Here is a 13,486-nt window from a genome sequence, read left to right on the forward strand (position 1 = left end):
TCTGGTGCTTAATTTGGGCAAAGCTGTTTGACCTTGGGCAAATTACCCAGCTTTTTTATTCTGCAAAAAAGATGATGATAGCACCTACTTCACAGAACATTTGGCCAATTAATGAAGTAATCCTCTTAAAGAACCTGATGTAATGCCTGGCATAGAGTAAGCTACTAAGTGTTAGCTCCTCCTCTGTTCATTTTCCTCTTCTTATGTTACTATTTTCATCACTTGACTTCTGCTACTGTGAACAGTGTCGGTATACTGAAAGAATTGCCTGTCCCAGGGTATAGGGAGGCATCTGAATGTGTGCAGGACTGTGAAACATTTGCAGGTCAAGAAGTCAAGTCAAGGGCATCTAATTAAAATGCTCAGGGAAATATTTTGCTGTTACCAAAAAGGACAAGATTAAGTCAAAGAAAGAAAAATTCTTGTGGAGGGTCCTAGGGAACTCTTTTTCTGAATGTTCACACAAATAGTCAAGGATGTGGCTTGCTGCCTCACCTGAAGGATGGGTTTCCCTGCCCTGCTGGGTTCCAGTCTCTTCCTCTGAATCACAGCCCTGTAGCCTTTGTCCCTGCCCAATGTCACCTTTCCAGACTGGAGAGACTTTCCTCTGACACCTGCTAGGGGTGTATGACCTTGTTATCTTTAGCTATGCCAAAAGGACCGTGATGTTGTGAAAATAACTTCATCTCAGGAAATTGGGGACTTGGCTTCTGGCCCTGACTTCCAGCCAGACTCACAAGTTGACCTTGGGCAAGTCATTAACTTGCCCTGCTTCAGTTCCATTCGTATGGTAGAGAGATTAATGTCAGCCCTTCCAAACTTGTAGTGAAGACTGAGTGCATGCAGAAAACATTTGAAAATTCTAAATGCCTTTATACACTTAAAATATTATTATTTACTTGGATAGTATAATTTAGCATAAGGAAAAAAGCAAAGACTTAGAAATGGAAAAACTTGAGATCTAATTCCAGCTGTGATTCCTGATAACTTGGTAACTTTGGATAAATTCCTTACTTTTCTTGAATCCAGTTTTTACTTTGGTAAAATGAACATAGTAATGATGATCTCATAAGGTCGTGCAATGAAATGAAACTTCTACAAAATGTTAGTTTTTTCTCTAATATGTCAATTTTTTTTGTTTTCCCTCTAATTATTTGCTTTATTAAAATGTATACAAGGATTATTTTAAATATTCTTTATTTTCTAGGAGTATATGTATATATGTGTATACATATGTACATATGTGTATGTATATATACATACATACTTATACACTTGTAAATATAAACACTAGGTATAAAATATATTTATACAACTACTTTACGCATCCTGGGTTTTACTAAAGTATACATACTTACTTATTAACATATAAATACACTATTATTTAAGTGAATAGGGTTCATTCAGTTTCTCACATTTGTAAGTTTGTCTTTTGGCAAATGTGGTGGATTTTTCATCCATTATTTCTTCAAATGCTCTTTCAGTCCTGTCCTTCCTTCTGAGACTCTGATAACACGAATGTTAGATCTTCTGTTTTAGTCCAAATACTACCTGAGGTTCTATTTATTTATTATTTTTCTATTTTCTTTACCTTGTTAATAATTTATAATATCTTCCATTTTGCCGACTCTTTTCCTGAACATGCCATTCTGTTGTTGGGCTCGTTCACTGAGGCTTTTACCTGTTTCTTGGTACAATTAGTGATGTTTTTAACTGAAAACTAAAAATATTTAATATTTTAAAATGAGATTCTTGGTCTTTTTCAAACCTATTTTAACTGTATTTTCTTTATAATTAACTGATTGCCTCTCCCCAAGGGGAATATCTGCCCCTTATAACCAGGTGAAAGTAGATCCCACTACACAAGATTCCCCACTTGGCTTCCTTTAAACATTATTTATAAGACATAAATAGGAAGACTTTAAAAGGTCTGATTACTTCCAGCTGTCTGTGTGGCTCCCACTGACACCACGCATGAGTGGTATTACTACCACTGGACAATGATGAATGTCTCAACTCACCTCTCAGGCTTTTCTAGTGCCATCCTAGCAGGCCAAAAAAGGAATATAATTTTCTTGGGTGGAGACACAACTTCAGGTTTGGAATCCCCCAGACTCCCCATTAACACTGTGAAAAAAAATGCGTAGGGGGCTCTTTACAGGCTGATGCGTATGAAAGACCTGGCTCTCCACCTGGCCTTCTCTGACACCATCCCATGAAGGGACTATTGAGTGGTGTTCTGCCTAATCTTAAGGGTGGAGGCCATTCAACCTCTGCTGGTGTGAGTAGGAGTGGGCAACAGTTTTTCAGTGGTGTTCAGTTGGATACAATGGTATTGTGTACATTTTCCATCTTGCTAGATAAAAAGGACTGAAGCCCCTGTCCTCATGCTTTGGTTAGAGACAGCAGGCTTTTGCTTGGAATGATTAGTCTGTTCTTAGTGGCATTTCTAGGTAGCTGACTTCTTCAGTTCTAAGTCTGGTATATGTGAGACAAAAAAAAAAAAAAAAAAAAAAAGCAGAACTCAGGTTCCAGTCTGGCTAATCTCCTCTACCTTACGTTTGTTTATTATTATTATTATTTTAAATGCTAGTTGAAAAAAAAATTTAAATGCAACATACAAACTTTATTTAACAAAAATAACAGGTAATGTCAAAGAGGCACTTATGTTAAGAGAAAAAATGACTAGAAACTTTTATCTTAAGACACCTTACAATAACCTACTTGCAGTTGCATTTAACTGATCTCTGTTGCTGTGAAGAATGCAGCTCATGCACAGGTGTGGATGAATGATTTGTAAATTTTTCAGGTACTCACTGAATACTGCCTTATATACTCAGATACATTAAATTTGAAAAAGATTTAATTGACGATCCCAGATATACTTCATTTTTGTTGCTCTTTTGGGAGAGGCCGTCTAGAGAGAAGACTATGTGGTTCTGGCTCATGGATCATGTAATGAACACAGCCTAGACTCTGTTGAGCACCATGTCTTCTCCACTCCTCTTCAGACATCAGATGAGTTTGGGGTACTTGTATGGAAAGTTCTGTGGGTAACATGACATTCCGGTACTTTTAGTGCTTGTCAAAGTACTTGTCGGAGTAGTAAATCTGCTTGTGGGCCATCCTGCCAGCGAGCACCAGGGCAGAGTCGAGGAGAAGGCGCAGTGTGACATGCATGGTCCCAGCCAGAGCAACGACTTGACTGAGCTAGTTGGAAATTTTTCATCTCAACCTCAGCCTCTGCTCAATTGTCTATTAAAAGAGACTTAACTATATACATGGTACCACCTACCAACTATGCTGTGGATACTTTTCAAGGAGTTCATCTTATCAAGTTCTCCCCTGAAAGTAAAGGCATTTGGAATTTTTCTTGGAGGAAAATATCTATACATGCCGCCAGGATCCCTCAATTCTACTACTGGAATAGTACGAGCCACAGAAAACTGGGTACTTGGACAGCACTGTTCCACCTGACTACAGCAAAATGTTTTTACTGAACTGGCAAAAAGTAACTGGTTTATTTTTAGGAACTAAACTTGGGTGTGTGGCAGTATATATGTTTTTGAAAATAAAGAATTGAGAAACAACAACAAAAGTTTTAACAAATTTCTTTGTTGTTCTCTGGAGAGTAGAAGGAAAAGTATATTGATACCACTTTCCCAGAAGTAAAGAATTCCTTTTAAAAGTCCCATGAACATATTCAAATATGACCTAATGTTCATCTTTTCCTTCATTTGATTTTCCCTTAACCAAAAGTATCCCCTAAAGTGACTACAGTAGAGATTTAAAAGTTAAAAGTGTGTTTTTAGACTATTAATAAATATTACCCAACAAGGCAGATAAGTTTGATCAATGCTGTACAAAACAGTTTCTTCTACTGCTGATCACCTGAGGCCTTTCCAGAGGTGAGTATGTGTTTCAACTCTCCACTGTAATACATTCTAGAACAGGGAATAAAATGATAGATTTGGTGTAGTCAAGGGACAGGCATGTGGCATGAAGAGTAATAGAGATAACCAAGTTAATTATAATTTTAAAGTTTTGGGCATGAAGATTGAATTAATCTTTTATTCTATTTACCAGTAAAGCAGTATGTATTAAAATGTATAAAAGAAACTAAAAAAAATGTAAAATGTAACAGTGAAAACAATAAGGCTATACATTTTTTTTTTTTTTTGGTGGTACTGGGGATGGAACCCTTCTACCCCCGGGCTATACTCCCAGGCCTATTTTTTTATATTTTATTTGGAAACAGGGTCTCTTAAGCCAGAGCGGCTGGCTTCGAACCTGCATGATCCTCCTGTCTCCACCTCTCAAGTGCGGAGATTACAAGCGTGCGCCACCACGCCCGGCTGAACTAACATTTGTAATTTAAACTAAATACATGAAAGAAAGTCGACACTTTAAATCAAACTTCACCCATTAAACCGTATGTGACAATCTTGATTATATTCCATGCCCATCTCACTCTTTGGAATATCTTGCTAGTTTTCACAGATTGATAGTACACTTCTGGCTCTAAATCTAAGACTTAATGAACTCTATATCAGCTTAATGAAATGGAGATATTGAGAGTCATGCGAGGACTGAGTGGAGATGAAAGGCACATTTGAAGGTGACTTTATGTTGTGATTTCAGTTAAAACACAATGCATGCTTCGGTAACCTTGCTGAGGGGTACTACGTTAAGCCTTCTGAGAAACTAGTCAGTCTGGGATTTGACTGCAGGAAAGACCTGATTAACAAACGCAACCAGGCCAGAAGTAATTCAATGTATTGTGTACTTTAAAAAAGTTATTTACTGTAGTAATATGTTTGAACAGCTAAGCAAGGAAAATACTATGTTTTCTTCCCTTTGGGACAAGCTGGAGGGGGGCAAGCATGCACAAAGTGGAAGAGGAAAAGAGCCCCCTAGGGAAGGATGTGGTAGGATGTTGTAACCAAAGCAAATTCTACGCAGAGGAGATGACAAGCTCTACATTGTGATTGTCCTCAAGAGCATCCATTTGTCTGGGCCAAAGATTACACGTTTGTGCTGGAGCACTATACATACCCCTTTCTGAGTTCAAAAACATTTTGAAAGTTAAAGAGGATTGTCAGTTCCTTTGACCAAATTACAGCTTTTGTTTGGCTTATGAACCCACTGGTAAGTATGTTCTCCATACCATCTGGCTCCTGTCCTTCCTGTGGCCTAAGATCATCAGCGGAGGGTTTGGAAGCAGGCCACCAGCCATTTTGTGAACTTGTGGCCATTGTGTAGGAGCATTCGATTTTTCCAAAAGTATCCCCTTTGAATGGATCTTAGCTATTTACGAATATCTATAATGCCTTAAAGGAAACTATTTTTGCATTTGACTGTTTGATTATGGAGAATTTCAAACATATGGAAAATATAGAGAAAGTAAAATGAACTTTCACGTACCAGTTAACCAGTGTTCACAACTGACAACTTTCTTCCAACCTTATTTCTTCAACACTTGAGCTGCCCTTAGCTCCCATCCCTCAGCTAGGTTACTGAAGCATAGCCCAGGCATTCTGTCATTCAATTTGTAAATATTTTACTATGCATTTATAAATGATAAGCAACTACAATACCATTGTCATAAACTGAAAATAACAATAATTTAATTTTGTGAATTATCCAAACAAAGTTAACTTTCTTTGTCATATTTTATTTTTAGAATTTGTTTATTTGAAATAGGTTCTAAGTATTGTACATACACTTCTGTAAATATTGTTTAATCTATAGGTTTCTCCTTCTCTCCTCTTTTGTAGTTTCTTGAAAAGGGCATCATTTGATTTTATCAATTTGATCTTAATAATTTGTCTAATATGCTTCTGTATTCCTGTGAATTTGTATTTAAGTTTAGTCATTCAGATATAACTGTTTGGGAAAAAAACTATTTTACAGATGTTTTTGTGCATTTTCATCAAGAGGTACATGATGTCTGCCTCACATATTTTTGTGAGTTTAGTAGGCATTGATGAGAGTCGTCTAGCTCTATTAATTCATTAGGGTTGCAGAATGGTGATATTATGTTCCTTTCATTGACTTTTAATCTTCCTTTGGCAACAGAATGACTTGTGTTCTGTTCCTTTTTATCTAGCAAGAATCAAGGCCCTATTCATATTAACTTAGTCAGTAAAAAATTCTCAAGTTTGCACAAATCTTCAAATAAAACTTTGAATTAATGTTTATAGATTTTACCAGTAAGTTCCTTGATACTTCTCGATGAGTTTAAAATTAATTATGTGTGTTTACAAAATATAAAAAACAAAGTAATATGTTTCTTCTTACATTAGTAGTTTTAATTCATAAGAAATGTTCATGAGTTAATCAATTCAACTAGTTAGTAATCACCTGTAGGGATTCAATTTGATGTGGCTACAACCATCTTGGTCAGAACCACCACATGCCCACCACATTGGCACACATTTCTAACCCTATGAGATAAACAAAGTCATTAAAATAGTCAGCTGAGGTTTTGTTTTTGCCAGCCACTGATGCTGTAACTGTTTCTTACCTGATATTTGATATATCAGTTGCTTTTTAGAAAACCTAGGTAGATTTCCATTGGACATGGCCTGCCTCTGTGTTGATTAGACTATAAGTACCTTTCTTCTGCCTCTGGGTGTGGGCATTCTCTGGTCTTGTTATTTTTATATCCTTGGGTCAATGATCCATGTCAGTGGAAAGGAGATCAAACACTTGGTTAGGACAAAATACTATGTCTTTAATACCTTTGTCCTTAAGTCCAAATAAATTTCACTCTGTGCAATATGTCCACTACTTTCTTTAGTCTTTTGCAACTTCTGCCTTTGTCAGGCCAATCTCAAACAGAATTTGTCAAAAGTAGCACAAATTAGTTTAATAAGCTTTGGTGGAAGAAATAGTAGGTATTTTTTTTAAAAGAGTAACTTGAAAAAAAAGTAATTTGGCAAGATTTCTCAGAATTAAGAATGCAAAAATCCCTATAAGCTAGAAATTTTACTTCTAGCAAATTTACCCCATAGAAATATTCCTATAAATTCCCAAGAATATGTGAACAAAATGCTTATTTCAACACTATGCATAATTTTTTTTTTTTTTTGCGGCACTGAGGATAAAACCCAGGGGCATTCTGCCTCTGAGCTATAACCCCAGTCCTACTTTTTTATTCTTTATTTTGAAACAGGGTCTCACTGAGTTGCAAAGGGCTTCACTGAGTAGCTGGAGCTGTCCACAAACTGCAGTCCTCCTGTTTCAGTCTCCCAAATGCTGGGACTACAAGCATGGGCCACCATGCCCAGATTATGCATAATTTTAAATATAAAAAATCTCAATTTTCTTTAATTTAAGACTAATTATATAATCTTTTATTTATACAATGGACTACTCTGCAATTTTTACAAAGTATTAAGCAAATGTCTACATATTGATGCTGAGAGAACACAGTCTGAAACTCAATTTTTGTGGCCAGGTAGGAAATGAAATTCTATTTTAGGCATTGTAAACAATTCTATAATTTTTTACAAAAGAGTGTATTATTTAAAATGGAATAAAAATAATCTGCATCTACAGATAAAATGAGGAAAGAAAAGTTTATGTGAGTTCAATATCCTGCAAGGATATTTAATTCTCTACAGGATCTTATGGTTGGCAACTGTTAGATCATGAAGGATAGTCCCACTCAATTGCTAAAGGCAATTAACTAAGAATAATAGATAGTAATTAGGAACTTTATATCCTTGGATCAATGATCCTTGTCAGTGGAAAGGAGGTCAAACACTTGATTAGGACACAATGCTATGCAAGTGATATGGGGACCAATTAGTTCTTGCTGGAGGCTGACCAGAGCCTACCTGTCAGAGGTGGGAGATTGGAATAGACTTTAATACATTGGGATAGATGGGAAAGAGAGACTGGCATTTCAAGCAAAGTAACAAAGACATAACAATGCTTGTGTGAAGGTTACAGAACGCTTTTGTTAAGGTCAAGGGTTTATGTAAGGGGGATATGCAGGTAAGGTTAGAAAGATACAGCTTAATGTTATGCCTGTTCTCTGAGTAGGGTCTTCATTCTGCAGATAAGAAAATCACTAAAAATGTACAGGATTGAACACTGAAGGAGAGATTCACTGACACACAGAATCAGAGAAGAGTGGTCTCCAATCATATTTTAGAAGGCTACAGATAATGGAATTGCCCTTCTGACAGATTTGAATAAAAAACCCACATGGCCTTTTATACTTCATCTAGACTTGCTACAACTGCCTACCGAGGGAACAGTGAGAAGGAAGCTTTTGCCTTTTGCTTACCACACTAATTGGCTGTTTTAATGAACCCTATTCTGTCACTCAGCACCTCCAGTGGTAAATTTTTCCACTGGAGCAAAGAGAGATATCAGCTGACCATTTTACTCATCAGAGTGATGGTGTTAGCTTTCCACCTTCCTAATGAAATTCTCCAGTCAGCTGTGAAAATAGCAAGAAGCCAGCTATATTTAGCAAAGGAAAGAGCGACCGGTCTAAGCAGTGTGAAGAGAAGGGGAAAAATAGAAGCCCCAAGTCTTATGATTAGTACAGCCAAAGTATTGCTTAGTTTTCCATATTTTGTAACTGGAAAAGCCATTTTTTTGTTTTTTTTTTTAAACAAAGTCAAGCCTACAGGCTTCTTTACTATTAGGTCTAAATAAAATACTCATGCAAGAAGCAAGTTATTTTAAAATTTCAAACAAATGACAAAAATAATGTACCTTTTGAAATAAGCCATCAGTAAATAAAATCATGCTGTTTTCTTTTATTACAACATTGCAAATCTAAAAGCTGTAGTAGTAATTATTCTCAATTTCTTGTTAGACTTGGCTCTCTAGTATTAAATTACCACCCTTTGTGTGAGTTCAAACAACTTAACCAAGTTAAAAAATTTTTTACGGTCTAAAACATTCAATGAGATGTTTAAATATGCTTTTATTAGTGTATTGCTATTATATATTATAGTGAGGGTCCAAGTGATAGAAACATACAAATATACAGAACCAGATTTAGAGTATGAAATTTCCACTTATAGGGGCTGCTCTATAGAACAAGCAGGCGATGTCTATGTCTACATATCACGTGTCAAACTTTCTCTCTCTCTCTTTCTTTCTTCCTTCCTTTCTTTCTTTGTTCCCTTCTTTCTTTTTATTTATTTATTTATTTATTTATTTATTTATTTATTTATTTGGCAGTACTGGGGCTGGAACCCAGGAGCATTGTACCTCTGAGCTATACCCCCGGTCCTATTTTTTATTCTTTATTTTGAAACAGGGTCTTCACTGAGTTGCGATGGACCTCACTAAGTAGCTGAAGCTGTCCACGAACTGGTCTCCTCCTCCCGAATGCTGGGATTACAAGGATGCTCCACCATGTCTGGCCTGTCAAACTTTCTAAGTCACTGTCACTGTTCCTTTTTTACAAAGAAAACAGCCTCATTTTCTCCGTTCTTCCCTATTGATTCTCCAGCAGAAGTACAAATATAATCTGAATACCTTTCCTAGGCTAAATCCTAGCATTTTAAGACCATGTCCCACCTTTGGTTCATCATAAGTTTATGATCAGCTCACTCTCCTCGATTTGAAATTAATTAAAGTGCACGGTTGCAGTACACCTCTGTGTCCAATTAAGGGAACACTTCTGATGTCTTTCTAGGGAATCTGCTTTGTGAATACAAGACCTGTTAACCAGAGCCCCTGCTCAATTCTTTCAGTGTGGACTCACAGAGACACGTCCTGAAAGCGTTTGCATAAATCTTCAAAGGGTTGCTTTTTCTTCATTATTTGTGGTTTTTCTCAAATTTATTTTTCTCAAATTTATTCAAAGTAAATAAGTAAATTGAAAAGAACTGAAAGACTCTATTTTTACCCCAGGGATGACAAAGCATTAATTGATTCATTTGTTTAGGTATTAATAATCTTAAGGATATTTCAGAATGATTTTGATACATATAAGTGCTACATTTAAATGCAAACTATCCTCACTAGCATTGGATTTGTTATTTTTCTAAATAATTTTCTCTTTGATGGGATGCTGTGAATGTCAAATTCAGGAAGTGCGCTGAAAGTTTGATCAAAGGAGGAAAAAACTGAAAAATCAATAAAATAATGCTAAATCAATAGTTAATTATCTTTATTACTTTTTAAGCCCTGGGGTATTACTAAGGAACAGTTATTAATAGAAAATAATCTTCATGATATAAAATAAGACTCATTCTTTAAGACATTTCTTCTCTTTAAAAATTCTAGAGCCGAGAGTGGTAGTGCACGCTTGTAATTCCAGCATTCGGGAGGCTGAGACCAGAGGATCACAGTTCGCGGACAGCCTCAGCTACTTAGTGAGGCCCTTTGCAACTCAGTTGAGACCCGGTTTCAAAATAAAGAATAAAAAAATAGGGCAGGGGGTGTAGCTCGGAGGTCAAATGTCCTGGGTTCCATCCCCAGACCTGAAAAAAAAAAAAATTCTAACACAAAGTGAGAGGAAGATTTGACAGAAACAATTAACATAAATCTTGAATCTTATAATAGATTTAAATTATATTTGCCTAGCACTGGTAATGCTAGTGTTCACTTTAATATGTAAACCTCTTACTTCCTTTGTAACATTTTTTTAGTGTTTGCATAATTATAACTGGGTCTTTTGAACTATACACCAGGAAAGATTTGTGTCATATTTTAACATGTGTCTAACCCCAAATCCTAAATACACAACTACTATATTTAAAAAGGGAGGGAATTCTGTGGATCCTAAATGGATGCCAGAGTGGCATCTTTAAACTATAAAATCTATAATTTTTCTCCAATTTGTAAACAACAGAATTCACCAGAATTTTCAAACATTTTGTTGCCCTGTTACACCCTAATTCTGTCCAAGAGTTGAATTCATAGTGAATACAATATACTCAGCAACCCTTTAACTAATCCCTCCCAGTGGAGATTTGCCCTGGTTTAGATGGGGCTGCGCTAGTCTGCATGAGGGATTGTGCAGAGCAGGTGGTATCATTTCCCAAACATCACTCCAGAGAGTTCTTTCTGGTCAACTTCCCCTTCAGCCATCTCTTCTGTCTTGAACAATCAGCCATGCATTGGTCAAGTGGCCATACTTTAATCTGCATTGTCTCTCTTGTGGTCTCAAGATACTATTTAACTCATTTGCTCGATGCCATTTACCTATATCTGCCTTGGTTTTTCAAGGACATGTTAAATTATTGAGAAACTTAACTAGCTATCAACTGCCCACTACATTTAGTTTAGGTATTCAGACAATTATTAATTTTATTCTTTCCAACACTGTTTAGGCCAGTTCTATGTTATCATCAGCTTTTGTTTTATTCTTTTTAAAGTGCTTTCATAAATATGTATTTTGGATATAACAAAATATCATATTCTTCTTTGATGGAGTAATCTTATTATACCTCTCAGTATAGCAGTAGAGGGTTTGGTGATCTTGAGGAGCGCCCACTGTTTTCCTACAGTAGTTTGGAATACCGCTTCCTGATTTATGAGAGCAGAGAAGCAAAGAGTACTTGTTTTCATAAAACATTTTCGCTCTAAGTGGCACTTTGGAAAACACCATGATTCTATGATTTGGGGTTCTCGTATTTATTTTGAGTTACTGCTTGGGAAAACTTCCATATTACTGTAATAAGAACTAAATCTAAAATAATTTTCAACCATTGTTGGAAATGTTAATGCAAAGTACAAATCATCTCCCTCTCTCGCTATTCCCCAGCTTACTTTATGTTATCCATTGCCTTTACATGTTATAAAACATCTTTAGCAAAGAAAAAATAGCTGGATCAGAACTTCAATAATGCCAGAAACTCCTACAAGCTCAGCTCTGGGTCAGATGCCATATGTCATAGAAGAAAAACTTCAGGAGTAACCCTAACATCATATTTGTCTTCTTGACTATTACACAATCCAGAAGTAGACATATAGGTATATAACAGTTATTGAATAAAATAAGAATATAAAATTAGAAAGTAAATTAAAGTGTTATATTTTAGGGTCACATTACTTTTTCAACTGTCTCAAAGAGTTTCAAAAAATAAATAACAAAATCAGGCATGGTGGCACATGCCTGTAATCCCAGTACTTGGGAAGCTAAAACAGGAGGATTGCAGGTTTGAGAACAGCCTTAGTAATGTAGCAAGACTCTCAGCAAACTAGCAAGACACTGTTTCTTTCTTTCTTTCTTTTTTTTTTTTTTTTGGTGGTGGTATTGGGGTTCCTGGAAGCCCTTCTACCTCCGAGCTACACTCCCAGACCTTTTTTTTTTCTTTATTTGGAAACAGGGTCTCTTAAACCAGCGAGGCTGACTACGAACCTGCATGATCCTCCTGTCTCCGCCTCCCAAGAGCGGGGATTACAAGCATGCACCACCATGCCCGGCGCAAGACACTGTTTCTAAACAAAATAAAATAAAATAAAAAGGGGTTGGGGTACAACTCAGAGATAGATGCCTCTGGGTTCAATCTCCAGTACCAGCAAAATAAGTAAATAAATATGAATAAGTAATAAGACTAATATTAATATTCACTGTGCTGCATGTGCCAAGAAAAGGGCGTTGAATGCATTGTTTATATAATCCAATATATCAGTCTTCCTATGTAAGTAGAATATTATATACTGTCTTCAAGAAAAGAATACTAGCATCTAGAGAGACAAACCACTTGTTTACTACTCGCTGCTTTTGGTGGTCTGTGGCTGGGTTTGGACCCACACTTGACTGTGACTTTGTTTTGCAAACAACAGGTCACAGTGGATCACAGCTCTAATTTTCAGAAATAAAATAAAGTAGAAATTAGAGACTGTCTGCATGTAATAGTGTTTTGTTATGTATCTGTGTGTGTACAGTGTGTGTGTGTATGTGTGTGTGTATAAATAAGAGGCCTGGATCACAGTGTAAAATGTAATGCTTATTATGGGTTAGAGGCAGAAAAAAAGACCATGTCATTGTACTGTCTCCCCTAGAAATCTTACTTACTTAGGCCCGTCAAGAAGATTGAACAGGATTTATTTTTCTAGTTGATGGTTGCAGAAGTCCATTAAAATGAGGAAACATGGACTTGTGTGTTCAGCTTAAGTTTCTTGAGTGGCAGTAACATACAAGATATAGTACTAGCTGCTGGTACATATTTAAAGACATTAAAAATGCTCTTAATCCCCCCAAAAGCTTCCAGTACAAGAATAAATAATGCTAGTAGAGATAGTGGCTGAGAGTCAGGTAGGCATTGTAAAGAGACACAGTTGGCATCACCTGAATGTCCTGTTATTTTTACATTTTGGGTACTTTCCATAGTATCTGAACTACTAGACAAACTTAATTTTCTAGCGTATTTTATTTTGTTTTTAATTTTTTGAAACAGGGTCTCACTGAGTTGCGAAGAACCTTGCTAAGTAGCTAATGCTGTCAGAGAACCGCTATCCTCCAGTCTCTGCCTCCTGAATGCTTGGGATTACAAGCGTG

General features: G+C 36.3%; 1 pseudogene across 1 annotated transcript; it reads right to left on the reverse strand.

Annotated features, from left to right (window-relative positions):
* Positions 1 to 2,886: 2,886 nt before the first annotated feature.
* On the reverse strand, positions 2,887 to 3,126 carry LOC308264566 (cyclin-dependent kinases regulatory subunit 2-like; annotated as a pseudogene). Its single transcript has one exon. The product of its transcript is annotated as a cyclin-dependent kinases regulatory subunit 2-like (transcript).
* Positions 3,127 to 13,486: the final 10,360 nt, after the last annotated feature.

This window comes from Muscardinus avellanarius (genome assembly GCF_963383645.1).
Source record: "Muscardinus avellanarius genome assembly, chromosome: 6".
NCBI classification, from domain to species: Eukaryota; Metazoa; Chordata; class Mammalia; order Rodentia; family Gliridae; genus Muscardinus; species Muscardinus avellanarius.